At 34.6% G+C, this 22573-nt stretch overlaps 1 long non-coding RNA gene across 1 annotated transcript in view; it reads left to right on the forward strand.

Annotated features, from left to right (window-relative positions):
• Positions 1–11001: 11001 nt before the first annotated feature.
• LOC145286147 (uncharacterized) overlaps positions 11002–22573 on the forward strand; it is a 396037-nt gene continuing 384465 nt past the window's right edge. Inside the window, exon 1 of the long non-coding RNA XR_013869113.1 lies at positions 11002–11395. This is a non-coding gene — a long non-coding RNA (uncharacterized LOC145286147). The remainder of the gene's footprint in view (positions 11396–22573) is intronic.

The following is a 22573-nucleotide window of genomic DNA, read 5'->3' on the forward strand; positions in this document are numbered from 1 at the left end:
TAATGATGATTCATTAAAATTGTGGGGTTTGCGTACGCGCCTGGTCCACAAAGTATGGAAATAAAAAATTTAAAAATTAAAAAAAAACGTTAACAAGTGTTTTTGATATAGATGTACATAATAATACTTTGATAAGTATGTTTTAACTTAAATAGAGATGGTATAATAAAATTGTGGGATCTGTGTTCACGCCTGGCCTCCATAGAATTGAAATAGGCACAAACTTTAATAAAGACTTTTCATATCTATCTGTGTAAGTATACTATGATAATTATGTTTCAGTTTGAAGAAATATGGTATAATAAAATTATGGGGCGTTCGTTCGCGCCTGACCTCCATAGAATGGAAATATGTCACAACGTTTTACCAGGTTTTTTAATATAGATACACAGAATATTGTGATAAGTGTTTCAGTGTGAACAGGTATGGTATAATAAATTATGGGGTTTATCTATTTTATTTTTACTTTCATCATATTTTGCTTTGGTTTTGATACCCCCGAATTCGAAGCTATCTCTTTACAACCCTTCCTTTTCATAACCTATCATACTTCCATAAATCAGAGTCCATTTTCAGTAGGCTGTTTTTGAAACCAGTCAGCGACGGGTACTTTTGCTAGTATATATATATATATATATATATATATAATGATCTTCCCAATCATATCCTAAGATCATTCGTAGACATTGTTACTGACGGCACTACCATCTATGGCAGCACATCAAAGGCCATAAACGACCAAGTTTTCTCTGATTCTCTCTCCTCTGATCTTGAGCATGTGGTGCAATGGGGGAAAAAATGGCTGGTTACTTTTAATGCATCTAAAACCAAGCTTGTATCTTTGCATCATCAACGTTCTGATCTACATCTGGCATCAATTGAAATGAATGGCTCTCGTCTTAGGGAGGCTTCATGTTTTGACAAGCTTCTGGGCTTGACTTTTACTCCTGATCTAAAATGGAATACATACATCAAATCCATTGCCAAGCTCGCTAGAAAAATGATGGGATCGTTCTATCGATCCAGTAGATATCTACCTGCTGATCCAATTCTCTACCTATATAAGCGCCAGGTACGTCCAAGGATGGAGTATTGCTGTCACATCTGGGCAGGAGCTGCTAGAAAGACCTTATCCTGCCTTGACAGAGTTCAGAAAATACTTTGTAGCCTAGTGGGAGATGCCTTTTTCTCTTCCCTGCAACCTCTTTCTCACAGAAGATATGGTTTGAGCCCATCTCTGTTTTATTGATATTTTCATGGCAAGTGCTCGTCTGAGCTCCAGTCTATGGTTCCCCCTCGCCAAACATTCATGAGAAACACTCTCTTGGCGGTAAACACTATCAATAATTTCCCCCATTCTTTATCAGTGCCTAAACCTAAATGTAGATTCCATAAACAAAGCTTCTTTCTAAGAACTGCACACCTGCGGAACTCTCTTCCGTTTACCTTTATGTTTATACAGGAATCGGTTCAATAGATGGCATGCTGAACCTTGGGCGCTCACAACGGGCCTTAATGGAATGTTGTCTTTATGAATCATAGAAAGGCTGTGATGCTAAACGAACTGTATGTATTTTGCAGGTGGTTTTCTGTCTTGGTTCCAGGGTTGCAGAGTCGGAGTTGGAGTCAGAGTCAGAAGGAGTTGAAGGTTTTAGCTGGAGTCGGATTTCTAAAAGTACTAGAGGTCTGAGTTGGAGTCAGAATTTTTTATCCAACTCCGACTCCTTAAATCCAATCAATTTATTTTTTTAATTGGTTTTCCTGTTTGGTTTTACCAGTTTTTTCTTTTTGCTTTAATACATTTTTAACCCAAACAAGGACCATTGCCACTTTGATGTACTGAGCTACTATCAGAGACCTAAGTTTATTTTTTTACTACAAATTAAATAGTATTACTGCTTGCGGTAATATTCTTTTTGTTTATGATGGACTAATTATCTTATTCTTTCCTTCATCAAACAGAGTGGAGAAATCAAGAGTAATAGACAACCTAAAAATAAGAGTGGGGGGGGATCAAACAACATACAGCAAGAGAGGGTTAAAGTGATAAAAAGTCATGGATCAGTTAATGAGTGATTTGCAAATTGCTGCTAATTAGCATTAGAAGGAAAGTTTTTTTCTCTTCAAATATAACTCAATCCTAAAAAGGGAAATATTTTAGCAGACATTTAATGTGGTTCAAATACTTGTTTCCCTACGAATTTTTAACTCAGCTTTAATATAATTTTTTATTATTATTACATGTTCACCGCAAACAAGGCACAGTGCCACTTTCATGTAGAGGGCTACTAGGGCATGAGTTGCAGGGATACTATGTAGGGAGTTGAGCAGAAAGATGCCTGTTCACATTACACTTGAACTTATGCATGTCAGTACAGTTGGGGTAGCAGGAAACCGAAAGGGAATTCCGAAGTCTAGCAGTTCTGGAGAAGAAACTATTAGAGTAGAAGACTTTCATACATCTAAGGATCTCTACTGTGTAGGGGTGGGACTTTGCTGCTTGTTGGGTTTGTCGGGGGTATTTTCGTCGAGGAGGTACAAGGGTTTGTAGTTCGTCAGAGCGTCCACCATTAAAATACATGCAAACAGGCAGAGGGATACAACATTTCATCAATGGGACAGGGGCTGAAGCTTACATGAAAGATCAGGACCTATTAGGTTGGTGACTCTTTTAAACCCTGTCCAGGAGTGAGAGACTTGTAACAGATGCACCAGCCCAAATGTGACAGCAGTACTCCATACATGAGCAAATGATGGAACAGGTACAGGATACTTTCAGGCGCAAGTAACTTTCTAGCATGGTAGAGAGAGGCCACCTTCTTTGCAGCAGTCTTGGCAATGATCTTGATGTATCTATTCCAACTCATGTTCCCTGTGAACGTTAAGCCGACGAGTTTGAAGGAAGTACTTTCAAGTAATGTTTCTTTAGCCATAGCTATTGGTGGTTGGTAAGGTTTCATGTAATTATTAAAGGAAACGAGCTTTGTCTTTTCAGCGTTGAACGTTACCATCCATTTTTTACTCTATTGCACTACAGACTGAAGATTTTTTTCTAGGGTTTCTGCCATTATCTTAAATATGTGCTCATTAGTTTTACCCATGTGCCTACTATAAAGCGTGGTGTCATCAGCAAATATACCCATCTCAGAGACAATTTTATCAGGTAAATCATTTATGAATATCAGAAATAATAAAGGATCAAAGATCGATCCCTGAGGATTTATCATATTGCTTGGACATATGCCCATCGAAGACAACCTGGATTCTTCTCTCATTTAAAAAGGATTTAATTATGTTAAGTATTCGTCTAGTAATACCATAGATTTTATTTTCATGTGAAGAATATCGTGCCATACCCTGTCAAAAGCCTTAGATATATCTAGGGCTATTGCCCTCCCTTCCTCTGCCTTATCCATTGCTTGGTATATACGTTCAGAGATTACAGTTAGAATATCTGAAGTAGAATGCGCTTGTCTAAATCCATATTGAGTGTCAGACAGAAGTGTAGCAGCTGTAAGGTGGTGCACTAGAGCTTGATTAATTATGGACTCAAATATTTTGCCGAAAGGAGGCTAATTCGGTGAGAATTGGATTACGGAAGTATTGTTGATTGCCCATTATTTACTGCACTATTATAGATTTTCCAGAAATCAGTAGTTCCTAATGTCTGCACTTCAATGCGTTTCCTGGTGGTTTCAGTATATTCATTCTTAACTGTTGATACTTCTTTCTTACAATTACTTTTAGTTTCTATAAACTTTTGTCTGTTTGTACAGGACTTATGCTGGATAAATCTACGGTATACTTGTTGCTTCTGAGCAATGGCAGCTGCACAAGTAGAAGTAAACCATTAGGGAGAGTGGGGTTTGCTATAGAACTTCCATGTGATCTCTAATTGCATCCCAGTCAGCCTTATTGTAGTACTTTGTCGTTTGGAGCAATGGCTCGTCAACTTGGGGTCAAGAGTTTAGAGTGATGTCTATCATCATCACAGCATGATCAGCATTCCCGAGTGGGCAATGAGTATTTTTACACAATCCTTAGGAACTGTTGTCAGAAATAGATCTAGAAGTGAGGCTTACTGGTCCTCATGATCTGGGAGACGGGTCGGGAATGTTACTGTCTGTGTCAAGGAATGAGATATAGAAAAGTTATGGATGACGCTACCAGTTGTGTCAGTGTAGTTAGAGAAGCCAAGCCAATTTCTGTGGTGGGCATTAAAGTCACCAAATACATGTATTTGGGCGCTAGTGTCAAGGGAGAGTGCTACATCTATGCTGTCAGAGACATGATTGATTATAGTATAGTCCTGGGCTGATAGAGAGCGATAAAGAAAATACAGGTATAATGTTATGTTGTAAAGTTTGTTTAAAGCATATGAAGGCCTGGTCACCTGATTCTAGTTTAGATTCCCTAGGCATGGGGGAGGGGGTGTTACAAATATAGACTCCAAGTCCGTGCATGTGTCTGTCAGAGTTTTACAACAAAGTGGAAGATAACCAGACATGTTAAAGATGTTAGATGGGATGGAGTGCAAGTTAGTTTCACTTAGTGCTACGATATCTGGGGAGTTTGCTAGGAGAAATGATTCAATATCATTTAAGTTAGCTCTAAGTCCACGGATATTTGTAAATGTAAGCTTCAGGGGGAGGGGAATTCTTTGAGTGTGTGTCTGGTTTGAACGGTTTTTGTTTTTTTGGGGAATTGAGCTGTTATTTTATTTTATTTTGGAGTTTCAAATCTAGGGTGAGGTGCTAGGTAAAACAGATGTGCATAGCAACCACCATGCAACACAAGTAGACCATCAGTTGGCTCCTCATCTACAGGAATGTGGCCTCGGGAATGCCCACCAGAGATAAGTGCAGAACCCCTTTCCATGCACGATATTGCACTACAAACATCCCGATATTATACAACTGATGATAGAGCAGCTGCTCTAAGCGCTACTAAAGAGTTAGGGCTCCTGTACTGTCAGTTGGAAACAACAACCAGCAACTGTCAAATAGTACTCTCAAACCTGTCCGCCAGCAGTCCAATCATGTTAACATATATGGTGAACAAGCACCTCGAAGATGCTCAGCTATAGGGGAAGGGAATGTGGCAAATGTGGGGGGGGGGCGGCATTTATTGCTCTAGTTAGGAAAGACGGCTAAGCACTGAACGTCTCTAATGAACCTCTGCTCCTGACTAATAGGCAAAGAAGGAGTATGCAAGCAGAGCGATAGGCAGAGCCTATCTACTCCTTAAGTAGTTTAGGTTTGCAAACTGATGATTTGATCAAGTCACCAGCTTTAGGGAGGTTGTTCTCAAGGACTGAGGATGCGTCCCTCTCCCGTTTCGGTCTAAGACGTAATAGGTCAGTGACACAGGTTTACAAATTGGAGTTTTTTTTTTCTAGATGGATGACCAGATCTACCAGTCCATCAGCACCAAAAGGGTTTTCCCTGTGCCTAGTTTTAAAGCCAGGTATTTCTATGCCTCCGAAGTGATAGTTTGGATCAATAGAATTAGTATAAAAAAATTAGTATCTGCTTTGAAGTTACATCCTTAAATAGGATTAAAATTGGAAGATGTGGTTACATTTTGAAAGGAGATATCTATGAGTAGGGGGTGTAGATTTAAGATTAATATCTACTAGGGTTAAGAAAAGATCAACTATGGTTTGTGGATTAGTGACTAATTGGAAATTATAGTATAAAGGTTAGGGTGTGTTTCTAAATATAGGTTAAGCTAATGCATGCCTTAGCAATAGAAATCTATAGATGTTTTGTATTTATCGGTTTTTAAAAGGTCAGCCTACTAAAGTTTAGGACTGGAAGCCAAACTTCGCTTCCAAGGTACGAGCAAAGTATGTGATTTTATATCAGCTTGGGGAGAAGAGCAATTGTTTTTTTGTTTTTTTTGTCCAGTTGGGACAGGAGAGATAATATACTTACAAAAATACAGCATTAATATACAATATAGATATACAGGAATTTGGGGAGGATTTAAGAGTATAAGGACTTTTAATATTTATCATGCAAAACAGGCACGTGTCTTGGAGGCAAGTATTATCACTTCAAAGCAAAGATTTAGAAATAACATTTGTGCCAGTTATTTTAGTAACATACATCAGTAACAATATACATGTGGCCAGTATAAGCTTTATATTTAATCATTACACTTAGTCATAGAATGATAAATTATTTCCAAAAAGAGGGAAGCAGTATAAGTAAATAAGAGCAGGAAAACAGGTTTGGTGAATAAGCGATAAATTAATTACTTCCTAAGCAGTGGTTTGCACAATTTAGTAGTTTTTGTATGGTTTTGCTTTTATTTTTGGAGATATATTTTGTACTGTAATGCAATGCTTCTACTTCATCAAGATATTTCGGTCTGTCAGATCACTGCAAAAATTATATGCATGAAAAGTAATTATAAAATGCATGCTGAATAGATGTCGGAGGCTGGTATATGAATCTGCAGAATAGATTTCCACATAGGAGTTAAGGAGTCGGAGTCGGGAGTCAGAGTCGGGAGTCTGAGTAGGAGATATCAAAGGAGTCGGAGTCGGAGTCTTAGGAATTCTAGGAGTCAGAGTTGGAGTCAGACTTTTACCATCCGACTCAGCAACCCTGCTTGGTTCTTAACAACTTCCTCTCCATTTTCAAAGTTGGATTCTTATTTACTTTACAGTAGTAACGAATAATGATATTTATATCTAGAAATAATAATCATTTGATTCATGAGAAATAAATGAATAAATGTAGTAGAAAACGAGAATTGAAACAAACATGCAGAATAATATAACCAAATTTGAATTTCCCTTGTCAGTTGGTGTGTTTAAAAATTTTTTTTAAACTCCAAACAAAAGATATTACCATTCAGACGTAATGGACTATTGTGAATTAAGGTCCAGATTTATAGGGGGCATTCTAAGCAAAGCAAAATGTGCAGCAAGATGTTTGTTCACATTACATTTAAATTTCAGAATATATATAGGAGCAGGGATGAAATTCAAAAGACAAGCGGTTTGAGGAAAGAATTTATTAGAGTAGAAAGTTTTCCAGCTACTACTGTGATTTTGCTGCCTGTTAAGTTGATCGTGGATATTTATGTTGTGCCAGAGTTGTATTATTGTATATTATTATATGACGCTTTTTATTTATTTATACTATCATTCTTGGCAACACTGGATTTAAAAAAAAAAATCACAGCTGAAACATGTATGCCTATATGTCGCCAATAATGCTTGTATAAATCAATAACATTATACAATATATATATATATATATATATATATATATATATATATATATATATATATATATATATATATATATATATAAAATGGGTTAAGAAATTCCAACGAAAGAAAGATGTATATTTAAATAAGGGGGTAGTCACCAACAATGTGTATTTTTTAACATTATTTTATTATTCCGTGTCTTGGTTTTTCATTGAGAATTATGTTTAGATCATTGTAATAATATTTTTAAATCATTGAAATCGTTTTTAACGCGTTTCAGACGTTCTGTGAAGCGTCCTCGTCAGAAATTATTTTCAAATGTGTTGGCGATGTAAAAATAGGATTTTCGTAGTTCATTTGAAGTGTTTCCAAGGGGTGGAAGCGTGTAAGTGTCTACTATTCATTGGAATGTTCAATTTTTATTACTTTTTTATTGGGCTTGTGGAGGCCGCTGACCTCGGCTGTGGTCACGCCTGTGTTGCGTTTCTCTCTCTCGCTCTCTCTTTCTGCTTGTGTTTTTCTTCTTTTCTTTTAGGGTAGGATGTGTGTGTGTGTGTGTGTGTGTGTGTGTGTGTGTGTGTGTGTGTGTGTGTGTGTGTTTTCTTTTATTGGTTTGAGAATGTGTGTACTGTTTTATAGTATTATGAGGTTATTTGCTTTCCTAGGAAGGTGACTGTGGTCCAAGATCGTTACTAATGTGTATGTGTGAGGGGGGGGGGAGAACCAGCTCTTCTGAAATAAATAAGGGTAGGGGTGCTTTCATTCTATTTTGATATTTATTCTTTGGATTCTTGGATTTTAGTATTGTGATTTTTCGTTTCAGTCTTTTCGGGTATTCTTTATATTATGTTTGTTTAGATAGAGGGGTGTATTTAAAAATATGTATAGGGCATTTTTTAATGTTTCTATTAATTTGTTTCCCCATGTGGGTATGGCCAGACCCAGGATCGGTTCCTAGTGTGCGAAAGATCTTGTTTCCCAGAGTGGAGGGGCCAATTGGAGGGGTATAGGTATGGGAGGGTGATGATAGAAGGGATGATAGTTGTCTCAGTCATGAGGGATTTCTCCTCCACTGACTGAGGAGAGAGCGAGGTGTTGGAACAGGTATTATACTATGGTTCTAGGTGTTTCCTAGTGTTGTTGGTTTCGAGGTTAAGTAGGGTTGGTATTGTTCAGTGTGTTGTATTAGAGATAGGAGTGTTATGTCTGTGTGTGTTTGTATGTGCGCACGTGTGTGTGTTTTAATGTGTCGGTTCTGATTTATGTGTGGGTGTGTATATGTATATGGATGTGCATGCGAGTGTGCCTTGCATTTCATGTTTTTGTGTGTTGATATTAGGCTCTGTTCAGTTCAGGAGTGAATCTTGTGATGAAGTTTTTTTCCTGTGTAAGTAAATAAAAATAATTGTCTGTTTAGAAGATTGGCATTATTTTGAAGCTGTTTCCACTGCATGTGTGTACGTGTTTTGAAACATAGAGGTGTCTGTTATCTGCAATTTTGATGTTGCTCTTATGTAAGGCCACTCTATTGCTGAAATTTTTTGGTGGCGTCTATGTAGGATTTGTTGCATACTGTGCATCTTAGTGCATATACTACATTTCTGGAGGTGCAATTTAGATCCTTTTTTATTTTGAATGTTCGTGCTGGGTTTTTGAATGGGTATGTGTTACCTTCTATTATTATGTCACATACTCCACATCGCGGTTTGTTGCATTTTGTAACCCCTTTCGTAGTGTGTGGAACGAGTTTTGAGGAAGTTAGGATGTGTTTTAAGTTTTTGGGTTGGCGTTTGCTTTTTATTATTTTTGTTGTTTTAAGTATGTTGTTTAGTTTGTCGTTCTGATTGAGGAGGATAGGGTTTTTGTTATCTGTGTGAATAGTTCTGGGTTGTTTGTGTTGTGTGTAGAGACGTATGCTAAAATTTGTTCTTTGTTGTGTTCTTTTGGGATTCTTAGTTGGTCTATTGGAATTTTTTCAGCCAGTTCAATACCTTTCTGTATTAATGGTAGTGGGTATCCTCTTTTCTGCAGTGTTATTTGTAGTTCATTCAGTCTAGTCGTACGGAGGTGTCTGTCTGTTACTATATATATATATATATATATATATATATATATATATATATATATATATATATATATATATATATATATATGTATATAATTTTCATCATATATATATTAGTGGCCTGGTAAAGCGACAGGAGAGACAACTGAAGTAGCAAAACTGAAGCTGGCCTGCAGAACACTATATATACAAATGTAGGCAAAGTTGGGCATATTTTATTAGTTTGAAAATATAGTTTCTTTTCTGTCATAAATTATAAACATAGAATAGTATTATAATCTTCAAAAAAGCTTGCAAATTTTCATGTAGTTTCAACCCATAGAACCAGATATGAGCATTTCAATATTCAATTTTAGCTCCTAATAAAGATATATCCATATATATTATATGCAGTAGGCTCTTTGATATAACGGGATGTGTTCGAAATGAATGTTTCTGTTTAGAGCACTATTGAAGCATGATACTTGACCTTTGCATTTTAAACTTTGATTCTAGACATTCTCTTGAATATAAAAATAATTTTATAAAATCAACAGTAGGATCTCTACAGTGCAATGCATTATGGACTAAGTGCAGGGTGGAATATGAAGCTTCCTCTTGGTGCACCGTGATACATCCCCAAATAGAGATAGCAATGAATCAATTTGATTGAAAAATAGGCGATTTCACCAATTTCGATGACAATAAAATATAGGAAGAAGAAACATCCATTGATCCTTATATAATCCCGGGCAACGTCGAATCTCCCTGCTAGTATATATATATATATATATATATATATATATATATATATATATATATATATATATATTACTAGCAGGCCGCTCGGTATTTTCCAGTCGTAAAATACGCTTAAATGTGATATACATATCTTCTATATAATAATTTGATTGCAGAAATCCCTTCTGGACCAAATTACGATACGTTTTCAATGACGGATGCCACATCCGAATTTATTTCGTCTAAACTTTTACCCATCATCTTATGTAACTTATGAACGCCATTACAGACACATTTATTAGATATAATAAAACCTTATCTTATTTACTAGGCGCAACATCATCACGATTGCCAAGACCTACAGACCAAGTAGCTCATATTCCCACCCCCTCTAACTGAAAAGTCCTCCCACTCTCCTAAACAGGACCGGCCACTTCGATAACTATTATACCTATATTGACCTGACACCGTTATTAACTGGATTGCACACTCATACCCTTACAAGTACCTGTACATTTCGCTATTCATAAATACTGATTTCTCCCCCCTATAACAGTCCGCCTATTCTCATTGGCTGCAACGATGACATTCTATTAGTCTGGAATATACACAAACATAGAAAAACAAACACTGTATCCCTAATTCATTACAGCAGCTACACCTTGTTAAACATCATTTACTCCATTAAATCTTACACATGCCATCACGCATTGCTACAAATCATTTAATCACTTTAAAGTTACACATGCCATTCCCATTACTTGCATTACCGTTATTTACATTTTGTTAGATTTAAAACAATTACGTCGCAGCTTTCTATACATCATATCCGGTTTTAGCGTCCTATATTTACCCCAATTACATTTTAACCGATTAGAAAACATTAAAAAATAATTAACAACACATAGAATATACTGCATATTTCTGGTATTTTTCGTTTCCTTATATAGTTTTTATTTCATCTGGGAGGGAAGGGAGTGGTGGGGTTCGTTATTTATAAATGTTCGCTAATTGTCGATATTTCCTACCGAGGAGTGGGGGAGGGGGGGTGAGAAAAGACGTTTAGCTTGCAACGAAAAATTACGTCGTTGCTTACAAGCAAACGTATTCTTGTAAATATAACGCGCTGTTAACAGTTGTCGTACCGGTCTGATAGATCTCTAACAACGACAAGAACAAACTACAACAACAACAACAACAACAACAAGCCTACAAAGGTGACTCTTTTTATAGTCTCAATCTCTCGTTCAGCGAGATTGAAACGAGACTGGAATGTATATTTAAGCTATAAGGAATAGACATCCTATTTTCTTCATTAACAAACACCAGGCCGGGCCGTTCACAGCCATGAGTGTCTTTCCCTTCCCACCGAGCCACCTTCGGTAAGTCAATCAATTTAATTATCACATAATGTGTTTTTCTTTTTTTTTTGCGTTTATAAAACTTTCGATTTCTGATTAAAACAGATACATTGGGGGTGGGCTTTTCATTTTTTTAAAATTTTTTTTGGTATCAAATAGAAACAAAAAAACCTTCATTTGTTTTTGGTGTGTCTTTTTTTTTGGGGGGGGGTTACTTTGTACATTGTTATATTCAAAAAATTACATAGCAGATTTCTTTACATCATATCAGGTTTTACCGTCCTATATTTAGCTCAATTACATTTTAACCAACTAGAACACTTTCAAAAATACTTATCAAGACAAAATATATAATCCATATTTCTTGTATTTTTCGTTTCTTTTTTTTTTGTGAGGGGGAGATGAGATTCAATATTTATAAATCTACGCTTACGTATCTTTCTTTTTCCCGTTTTTAAAAACACAGCGAATTCAAAAAAGATTGCTGAAAATCGTTCCTTCATTGTTGATTTGGCTGAAATAGTAAAACAAAAACACGACTTTATTTCAATTTCGTCACTGTGGACTAGTAGAAAAAAAGCAGAGTCGAAATATAGGGATTTTAAGTTCGCGTCAATTTAACACACTTTTTCTTGGGGGAGGAGAAAGTTTTAACATTGAAAAAGGTTTATTTATGTGTTTTTTTTTACCTCATAAATTTTCCTATTTTTTAATAAAATGAAACGAAACACCTTCATTTGGTTTGGGGGTATTTATTGTGTGCTTTTGGGGTTTATTTTTATTTTTTATTTGGGTTTTATTTTGGGGGGATTACGGTGATACGTGAAATTATTGCAGTAATTAATAAAAACAATAGTCAAAGATAATTACACGGAAGAAGTTTCGTTTCATTCCATTAGGATAGGATTACATGTTTTAGTTCTTAAATAAAATTTCTGCTTCTTGATAAAACTTGGAGGCCAACTATTTTTAAGTGCGGAGGCCGATAATTAACCAATCAACATTAACATAGCTTCAACGACTAAATGGATGTTTTTCCCCCTCTCTCCACACGGCATGCCTACTGCGTCAATTTTTTTCTTTTTCCCCTCACAGCTATTTTTTATTTTTTTTACGGCTGGGGGTTGATCAATACTCTCTGCACTTGTTCTTGAAATTCCGATAGCCGTTCTTACCATGATGAGTTGGGGATGTCTATTCCGAAAAGTCGTTCATAACATGAGGTTGGGCAGCAGCAGCAACAACAACAAACTTTTTTCGAGTGAGGCACGCTTTCACCGAGCAACGCCGGTTAGCGGGTACTGCTAGTATGTATATATATATATATATATATATATATATATATATATATATATATCTAACTATCTATCTATATCTATTTTCTTCTACCTATCTATCTATTCTATACTCCTATAAATTTGGGTTTTTTGTGTATTGATATTCTTTTTTCCATTTATTTAAAAAGCAAATACAACTTTGTTATATATTAGTCGTGGAATCGCATTCACTAGCAAAAGATCTAGCTAATTTGCATATTCTTTTGAACATTCATTTTAATTAATTCCCTATTAGTTTTTTCGGTTTTCTTATGGGATGATCATCTTTAGTTAACTATTTCATGTAATTATATTCATGCAAATAATCCTTATCCCCGAGTGGCTTCTGGGCTTTGATAAGTGGTGACCTCCATGTAAAAAAAAATATTTTACATGATTTATACTTGTGTAATATTTGCGTAAAAAGGTTATAGTAAAAACAACCCTCTTTCTATATATATTTATGTATGTGTATATATATTTGTTAAAAAAAGTTTGCCTACCAAACTCCTCTGTCAGTTTTTGGTCTACAGACATGAAACTTCATATATAGGGAAAATCGATACAAGAGTGTGAAAATTAAAGAAAGGAAATTTGCCAGGTGAAGGTTGAACGACGGCATTACTTATATGCATGCGTAATGTAATAGCTATTGGTTCATGTTTTAATTTTTAGCCTTGTGGCAAACATGTCTAAATAGCCCAGTCAAAGGACAAAATAAATCGTAAACTAAACGTTTTTGGTGTCGATTCTTGGTGGTGGCGCACGTGTCATTTTTTTTTTTTTTTTTACTTTTTAAATCATTACTATATATTGGGTCTAGTATAATATAATAATAAATAATCCAAATATATTTAAGCTGTATTTTACGACCGGGTAATGCCGGTCGGCCTACTAGTTTGTGTACGTCTCTCTCTCTCTCTCTCTCTCTCTCTCTCTCTCTCTCTCTCTCTATATATATATATATATATATATATATATATATATATATATATATATATATATATATATGTCTGAGAGAGATTGAGAGTTTTCCTTGTATTTTTCTATCATGAATCTTGAGTTATTTTTCTTCCCACACGCTTTCGCATGTTATATCCACTTGTCTTCTCAAACTGATCTATTTCTTTCAAACCTTTCGCCATGCTTGTTCATTGGTGATTCTTATATTTTTATCGGAAAAAAAAATGGAAGGGAATCTAATTTCAAACGCATCCGTTATCTGAGAGATTTTGAAGTCTTTATGAAATTATCCACGAAGTGTTTGTAATTTTCACGTTTTTGTTGTTTTTTTTTGTTTTGTTTTTTTTTTTTTTTTAATCTCTTATTGCTTTTCACTGACGGAGGGTTGTTGTACTTGTGTGTTTGAAGTGACCGTTGTTTTTGTTTGCTGGTTCAAACAAGAAACTTTTCTGAAGAAAGGGAAAAGGTGTGTTCATGAATGTCCAAATGATTTATCATATTTCCGAAGCTAAACACACAGAAGATTTTATTTCAAGTGAGAAATGGATTTTTCATGGATGATATTACCAAGGTAACGATCTCCCTAAAAAACTAAGACCGTGTCTTTTGAAACAAAATACCTTACATAAATTTATCTCGAGCAGTGTTTCTCAAGTTTATTTATACAATGCAAGTTTCTGCATTTTGAACTACATTTTTCCAGCCTTCCAATTGAAAGCCCGTGGCCCCCAGTTGAGAAACGCTGAGCTAGATCATTGGTGGACAACATGTTTTCGAGAAGCAGGTCACATGAAACACTTACTCGGCTGGATATTTATCTCCCTCCCATAGCGAGAAGATGTGACACAAGGATCGGAAAGTGGGATTGAAGATCAAGTGTCCAGAGGAGGAGCAGTCTTGCCTACAAAAAATACCCGGGCAGCCCTGTCGGCATTCCCCTACAGAGGCGTCTCAGATGATTAGCAATAGACTACTCTCTTCTCAAAGAGAGAAGGCAAAGCCTCGGACGGTGGACCTCCTAGAATGGCACAGGACCAACAATATACCACAGCCAACAGAGAAAAGGCCATTTCAGAGATGGCCTAAACTCTGTTCGTTTGGGAGCCGAGAGAAAAAAAACATCCCCCTGGCTGGGAACATAACTAATCATAATGAAATATTGTTAATAAACTCGAGGATCAACCTACCATTAGATATTTTTTAATGGAAATAGCTCCAAACAAGGCATGAAGCCATTTGGTATAAGGAGCGAAAAAAATACTACCAATATCAAAAACGAACCAACGATAATTTTGAGATGGATAGATAATGATATAGTAAACAGCAAATCTTCCTCCTTTGTCAGAAAAATCGCTCATTGAATATGAGGACTAAAGGACAAAATAAAGGATGCGAAAGTTACGAGACTGTTAATTTATAATTTTACATATTTATTTTATCTTACACTTCATAAGCATAAAAATGACATTAAATCAATCAATCAATCCCCAACAAAGGTCGGGTAATACTGCTAGTATATATATATATATATATATATATATATATATATATATATATATATATATATATATATATATATATATATATATCATTCAACCACGGTAGTGGTTGAATATATGCTTAAGTCCGAAATTGAATTAATCGAGACACATTCAAACCCCCACCACTAATTCCGTTCGCAACCAAATTTCAAACAGGTTATATAGTTGGATAGAACACCTCATTAGCTACATTTTGAAAATTTTTTTTCGAAAATTGGTTCAGTAGAAAAAAAGTTACAACAAAATATGTGGGTTCAAAAACAGGAGAGTAAGTACATACATAAGTGACTAACGCTTTTTTTTATTTTGCATAACTTTTTTTTGTATATAAATATTTTTTACTGCGATTTTGCCAATATGATATGTTAGCGTAACGGTTAGAGTACCGGGGGTTGGTGGAAAGATTTTAGGTTCAATCCCGTGTATCGGTTTTTTTATAATTAAAAAAACCGAACTTTTTTTTAATAACTAATTTTTCTCTCCTTATGAAATAGATATGCGGTTTTCTTTTCCTAGATGGTTTAGATTTTCAATGCATCACAGTACGGTTTGGGATCTTACCGTACTATTCTCCAATGCTTTAATAGCTGCCTGACTATCTAAAAGGATAGCTATTTCCTGTTGCTGAACCTCTTCCATGATCAGAACCTCAGATTCAAAAGCCTTAAACATGCGCTATCTCTCCTTCTTCGGTTTTTGTTGTGATGTTTACCGAATGTTAGAGCTGACTTGTCAGACTTAGGTCTGAGATCCTGCTCTTCGGTGAAGGCGGGGGTGGTGTTTGGTACCACATCCAATGGTGCCAGCTCATGACTGGTGTTTGGTGTTGTATCCAATGATACCTGTATGGTGAAGACTTCTGCCTGGAAGACCGTCCTTAGTTTACCAAGATAATAAGATTTTTGACAGGTGAGGTGGTTTGAGTATTCTATATAAACACTCGCACCAATCCTATCATTCATTTTAGATCCATCAGTATAGCATTTGATTACGTTGCTTTCCAGCTCTTTTTCGTAATCTCTTGCGCCTGTTATGTCATAAACCATACATGTGAAATGCTTTTCAAATGATCTGGTTTTAGTCATAAGGTCACCCGGCACATGCACGAGCGGTAGTTCCTTCCTAGCCTCATTACACAAATCCACGTGACTCTTTGTTTTTCCAGTAGTCCCAACAGATCTTGACCACCACAGACCCATGAGATCTATTCTATAGGATCCCCGTATTGCTTCTGGCTTCAGGAATTCTTTAATCGGAGAGATATTCAACAGCATCTCCAATGCTCCAGTAGGTGTGCTCGGATATGCTGAAGAAGTCATTAAACAAGCAAGTCTTTGTACCTTCTGGAGTTTCTTCCTCAAGTACAGTTTCTCTGTCCCGCGGATCCAGGAAACACATGCATATGACAAAATGGGACATACCATAGCAATGTATATCCACCTCATTACATGCGGGTTAACTGCCCAGGTTTTCCCCACAATTTGTTTGCATTGCATAAGGGCTGCAATCGCCTTGGAGGAAATCTTTTCTATGTGGCTTTTCCTGGTTAGCTTACTGTCCAGGATTACCCCTAACAGCCTTGCCTCCTGCGAAAGTTTCAATTTCTGTCCATTCAGAAAAAGGTCACCAAGTTGGCAATTCCTTTTATATGTAAACAAGACCAGTTCTGTTTTACGGCTACTGAATTCTAATTCATTTCGATTAGACCATTTATTAGGAATATTTAATGCCATTTTGGCAATGCGTCTGACAAATGATGCTTTTGAACCCGCGACCAGCACTGCGATGTCATCAGCATCAGCCTGGGCATAAATATTCCTATTTTTAAACTCCTTTAAAAGAGGATTCAGCATACAGTTCCATAGTAAAGGTGATAAAATCCCACTTTGGGGGTTTCATTTAACTACTTCCCTTTTAACAGTTGCCCTCAGTAGTTCTACTTGAACTGTTCTGTGCCTCACCATATACTCAATCCACCGGATGAGTACTGGTGGCACATTGAGTTCTCGTAGCGACTTGAACATACTACTGAAGGGTATGTTGTCAAAAGCTCCAACGATATCTAAAAAGACACCGAGTGCCATCTTCTTTTTTGTTAGTTTACGCTCTATACAGATCACGAATTCATGAACCAGAGTCTCGGTAGAGACCCTGGCTCGGAATTACTGTGATTGAATGATAAATATTGCATAAATGTGTGTTTGAGAGCTAATTTCTTTTGACAATCATTAATAAATATTATAAATTTATATATTAATACAATAGCAATGCCTGGAAAAATCATGGATTATATGGAAAAATGCGCGCATGAAAAGTAATATTCTTAAGATTTTATTAAACCTGGAAAAGTAAAGGACAAGAAATTCAACCTGGAAAAGTAAAGAACAAGATATTCTAGTAAAGTAAAAAAAAAAAGAATTTTTTAGACTAAAAATATTGCAGCTAAAAATAAAATTTGAATATTGATAAATATGTTATTTATTATTTGCATATGTTGTTGTTTATTGTTGAATTAGAAAGGGTGTCAGCCGCTGGATTGAACTTATTTCCCCCCTATTATTTGCATATATTTATGTAGTGAAAATTGTTTGAATAAAATTAATTCATTAGTTAGTTAGTTAGTAGATGGAATTAATAATTTTATAATTTACATAAAAATGAATTAAATGATCCTAATTATGATATAATAAAATTATTAATTTTTATGTAAATTATAAAATTATTAATTCCATCTACTAACTAACTAATGAATTAATTTTATTCAAACAATTTTCACTACATAAATATATGCAAATAATAGGGGGGAAATAAGTTCAATCCAGCGACTGACACCCTTTCTAACTCAACAATAAACAACAACATATGCAAATAAAAAATAAAATATTTATCAATATTCAAATTTTATTTTTAGCTGCAATATTTTAAGTCTAAAAAATTCTTATTTTTTTACTTTACTAGAATATCTTGTTCTTTACTTTTCCAGGTTGAATTTCTTGTCCTTTACTTTTCCAGGTTTAATAAAATCTTATGAATATTACTTTTCATGCGCGCATTTTTCCATATAATATATATATATATACCAGCCTGCACACACGCACGTTCACATACGCATATGCACGTGCACACATAAAGACAAGATCGAAGCAAGCAAGCAAGGACGTCCAGACGGTCCACAGAGTTTTATAATTATTGAGACTTAAAAAATATTGCATTATATTGACTTTTAAACTTATAAATTCCAAATCAAGTTTACACAATGTTTACATCAATGAAAAAAATCATTGTTTTATAATGTTAAAAACAGAATTGTGAATGTTTTTATACATTTTTTTTTTACCGTTATTGTCATGCAGGTAAATAAATAAATGTTATCTCTAAAAAATGGGCACCGATTTTTTGTGAGGACTTATGATGAAGTGACGTGTTCATCTCAACTGTGCTATATTATTCTATGCTGCTTATACAAGAATGATAATGAAGATAAATCCTTAGCGTCATGATATGAAGAATAACAGGTGATTACTCAAACTCTTTTTCCTCTAAAACAATCTTTTACTTATATCTCTCTTCATTATATCGGCTTAAGAACACTACTTATCCAATAAACGGAGGGTTTCAAATGCAAAAAAAAAAAAAAAAAATATGGCTTAATTTAACGAACCTATATAGCTGTTACTATTATTTATTTCCCCTTATTAAATAACTCTTGAATATAAAAGAGACAGATAAATAGAAAGTCTTTGATCTAACCCCACAAACATTTATTCATACAGAGCATACTGTTATATATATATATATATATATATATATATATATATATATATATATATATATATATATATATATATATATATAATTACTAGCGTTGGAACGATTAATCGGAATCGGGGATCAGGAAAAAATCGGAATCTTTTCAGGTATCAGAATCGGTATTGGAATCAGAAAAATTTATGCCTATATTCCGATACCAAAAACGATTCCTTTAATTATCTTTTTTTATTTGATTTTGTTTTTTTTAAAGAAATATCTTCCACTGATGGTAGTAATAATACAAAAAAAATATATTTATTGATTTAAATTTCCAGTAAAACTAAAATCTATTGATCAACCATTCGATTAATATATATGTTCGATTAAGATATACGTTCAAGAAAATATATGCACATTTAATATGTGTTTTTTACGGTAATCGGGACAAAAAAACGAGTTTATAGTTAAATATTTAGAGATTTATAAAGAATCGGGATCGGTAACTGTATCGGAATCGGGAAAAATATTAGATCATCACTAACCATTACACACTAATACTAAACCAACAGCTAAAATTGCATATAAATGAACTCTTTTACTTGGTCCATTTCACGCTATTCTTCTATGAATCTGCTGGATTTTTTTTGTTTTTTTTGTTATTTTGTTTTTTCTCAACTCTTACTGTTTTATTTTCCTTTTTTTTTTTAATCAAACGAATTTAAATTTAAACCTATTTTTTTATATACTAACTGTACATATCCAGCGTTGCCCGGGATGCAGGGAAGTTATTTTAGTTTTTAATTATTATTTCTCTGCACATTTATTAAACCTATACTGAAAACATTTAAAAAAAAAAAAAAAAAACTTTTACAACAAAAGAAATAAAAGTCTAGTTCTAATTGACACAATTTTTTTTAATATATTTTTCCTAAAAAAATGTGAGTTATCCCCCTTGCTCATTTTTATTTTTTTTATTTATTTTATTTTTCGGTCATAATTGAATTATTTTCTTATCATCAGTTATCCAAACAGGACTACATAATTAAGAGTAATAAAGTGTAATGAAATACTTTATAGTGCCAGTAACCTAATCTATATAGCATAATCAGGTTGACACACTAGTTTTCATTAGATCACCAAAGTTAAGAGACGTTGACCTTGGCCGATACCAGATGAGTGACGATTTGGAAATACTGAATGCTGTAAGAGGATAACAAAATTTTCCTGCTAAAAAAAACTAAAAAAAAAAAAAAAATCAGTAGTCCTGAAAACACCTTTGTCAGATACTTCCACATGTGTTGACACAACCAAATAGCCTCCCTTTGGGTGAAGGTTCATTTTTAACTCATATGAGGAAGCTTTCCAGCAAAAATATGTTATCTTTTTCGTTCTTATTTGGTGAGGTGCTTTTGTTGAATATTCAGCCTGTGTGTACTGAGAGATCGTTTTGACAAGAGCTTGCGCCTGTAAGAAGAATAATAATCATCAAATGTCCAAAAACATCACTTGAGTGGAAATTATAAACCTAACAGCTACCTGTGTGAAGAGGCAGCATGTTTGAAATTGTCAGAAAGAAAAATTGTAACTATGATGTTTGGAAGGTCATTTTCGTTAAAGGTTACACAGGTGTAATCAAAGTCAGGTCAATCCAGTGAAACGATAATGGCCGAGTAAAACGCCCTTGAGGTGTGATTACAGTAACAATACCATCCCAAAATGTACATTTCAGATGGTTACAAATGCTTATATAATAAAACTAAAAAGAATATCGTTGTTGGTTGACGATTTGGGCTGAGAAGAATCAATCCGTCAAATTTTTTTTTTTTTTACTATGGAATCACCACTTATCAAGGCTCAAAGGCCATTCGGGGATCAGGGTTAATGACTGTAATGTGGTAGTATAGTAATCGTTAATGATGTAAGTTGGGTAAAGTTTGATTATTTAAGGGATGGTTCATCAAGAACTTGTATACATTAGACTTGAATGCTACCATACTGTAGCCATCCAGGAAACAGGCCAATGGCAGATAGTTCTAAAAAAGAAGCTGTGTTCATGAAATCTGCATTTGGATTTAGGCACAGATAGAGAGTGGGGAAACTGTTGATAGTGGTTGTAGCTAGTCAAGTGGTTTTTGTGAAAGTTTGGCAAGGGGGGGCATATATTGGAGTTCAGAGGAGCACTTGCCACGAAAATAACGATAGAGCAGAGATAGGCTTGCAGCGTCTCTTCTGTGAGAAAGAGGCTGCAGTGTTCATGTATCTCCCTCCTAACAAGCGACCATCCATAACTGCCACCAAGAAAGAAGATGCATTATTACTTTTTTATATATCAGTTTGTCGTCATTCGTTTAAAGACAGCAAAAATGCAACACTTTTTTCGTTTTAACAAATAAAAACTGGCTAGTCAGAATCAAAGTTTGATATGTCAACTTAAATGTTAATCAGATTTAACTTTTGAAATATCACAAGGTAACTTTATATGCTAAATAAAGTCAAATATACACAGCATGTATAAAAATTAATATAGTAAAAGAAATAAGCTTTGCTGTAAGGGAAACAACTCTTTTATATTCTCCAATTAGACATATGAATTATCTCCCTTTGCTAATTAATCTTTCTCGGTCATGATTGAATGCTGTTGACAAGTGTTTTTCCCATTAATTTTTTTTTTTCAGTACTTATGTGCTGACAGAAAATAACTCTCTAACTTCTTTTAACTTCCGTTTCTACTCTCTGGAAGTGAGTTACTTCCCTTGAGTTTTTCCTTCTTTTCTCTTCCTTTCCTCGAAGTAACAGGTCTCGTTCCCGAGTCTGTTCTTAGTAAAATAAAGCTTCTTAAAGTTCACTCCGTATCGAAGTTTTCATTACAAGTTAATTTGACTTTACATGCTTGAGTATATATTTCTCTCATATATATGACATTTTGCCTTTTAATGTTTCTATGTGATTTTCCAATAACATCAAACTCACCATTACAATAATAATTCCCCACTTTTTGTTTGTTGTCCCCAATCCATATTTTCCTATCTAGGAATAATAAGCTCTAAGAGTAATCTTCTTACTCTAATTGTAAAATTTCCTTCTAGGCATAATTTTTTCTAGACGCATAAAATAATTATCCCACCTGTAGGATTCCATTTAACAATTTTAATCAGCATTAAATGATTGATAGATGGTTGATATGCCGCAAACCAAACCAAGCAAAACCAAAGTCATATTTGACAGATCAAACAAGCATTTTAAATAAGCTAATTACTCGATGACAAATAAATGGTTAAGGCTCAGGGAGGCCATGTAATATTTATTATCATACTCCCAGTTGTGAAACCATATATTGTACAACAGTATCCAGACATGGTACCATAGCAAACACTTAATCTAGGCAGATAAATAGGTACCAGTATAGCTGGGGGTAAAACTGGCAACAGGTTATCTGTTCTACATATTGCTATGAAAATCAGGGATAAATACCGGTCATGTAATTTAAGAAATTGAAAATTGATAAAAAGTGCAAGCACTCACCTGTGGATAATTTTTTCTGATAGAAATCGTTGTCATGTAGCAAATCAAACAAAAAATTTAGTTAAAGAGAATCAAAGAAAAATCGCAAAAACAAAACGTATGATGTT

The sequence above is a fragment of the Euprymna scolopes genome, chromosome 10, assembly GCF_053919585.1.
Source record: "Euprymna scolopes isolate OS-2025 chromosome 10, ASM5391958v1, whole genome shotgun sequence".
NCBI classification, from domain to species: domain Eukaryota; kingdom Metazoa; phylum Mollusca; class Cephalopoda; order Sepiida; family Sepiolidae; genus Euprymna; species Euprymna scolopes.